The following is a 1,121-nucleotide window of genomic DNA, read 5'->3' as shown; positions in this document are numbered from 1 at the left end:
TCCTTCTCCTGACCTACAAAGCTCTAAAGAGCTCTTAGTGCCTTGTTGTCCTACCAGAGCACTACGCTCCCAGAATTCAGAGTTACTTGTGGTTCCTAGAGCCTTCAGCTATCAGGCTCGTCTACTGTGGAATCAGCTTCTGGTCTGGGTTCGGGAGGCAGAAACCGTCACCACGTTTAAGAGTAAACTTAAAACTCTCCTCTTTGATAAAGCTAGGGAGTTAGGGAGTGATGAGTAACAGCGTTTGCCTAGACCGACGGGGAAGGGTGTTTAGCCGCAGACATGGCACCCCTTCTCTTCTCTGCTTCTTTTCATAGTCGTCAAATTAATTTACCATATAATCATTGATATAATCAAACTAGAAGGAGGCAGGGCAGTACAGTGCGACCTGGCAGGGGAGAGTTCTAGCCCGACCAGCTTCCTCTCTTTACCCTGTCTCTCTTAGTTATGCTGTAATAGTTTTAGACTGCCGGAGGACTTCCTTTGACATACTGAGCTCCTTTATCTTTCCATTTGTGTGCATCCATGTCCCAGAAATGCTTGTTACTTGTCTAGCTCTGGGGAGTCATTCCCCGGAGACCTTATCTTCTTTTTCCCCCAGCATGTTTCCTTGCAGCTGTCACTGTGGTCCTGCTACACGTCCTGCAATGCCCTGTTACATCCTGCTACGCTCTGCGTTGCCTTGCTATGCTCTGCTGTGCCTTGTACTGCCGCACAGTGCCCTGCTATGCCATGAACTACTACAAACTACCAATTTCTTTTTTTTTTAGTCACTTTTTCATTATCTTTTACTGTGACTGCCATTGCTACTATTCATCTCAACCCCAACTTTCCCGTCAGACACCACCTACCAAGAGCCTGGGTCTGTCTGAGATTTCTTCCTAAAAGGGAGTTTTTCCTCACCACTGTCACACTGTTTCTTGCTCTGGAGCTACTAGAACTGTTGGGTCCTTGTAAATAATGTGGTCTAGCACAAATATCCCCTCTTTACTGTATGTACTACTGTACCATATTAAGAATACTGTAAAAAGGTCATGAGATTGAAAGAACCTCAACCCCTGAGTGTGTTTCCTAGATGGGAATCAAGTGTGATTGATCAATTTGCATAACTTCAATCAGCT

At 45.4% G+C, this 1,121-nt stretch overlaps 1 protein-coding gene across 2 annotated transcripts in view; it reads right to left on the bottom strand.

The window, feature by feature from the left end:
* dnah5 (dynein, axonemal, heavy chain 5) overlaps nucleotides 1-1,121 on the bottom strand; it is a 120,223-nt gene that overhangs the window by 62,953 nt on the left and 56,149 nt on the right. The gene's annotated exons all lie outside the window — the stretch shown is intronic.

The sequence above is a fragment of the Etheostoma spectabile genome, chromosome 6 (genome assembly GCF_008692095.1).
Source record: "Etheostoma spectabile isolate EspeVRDwgs_2016 chromosome 6, UIUC_Espe_1.0, whole genome shotgun sequence".
NCBI classification, from domain to species: domain Eukaryota; kingdom Metazoa; phylum Chordata; class Actinopteri; order Perciformes; family Percidae; genus Etheostoma; species Etheostoma spectabile.
Note: the sequence above shows the minus strand (reverse complement) of the source record. Positions and strands in the feature narration are given on the sequence as shown.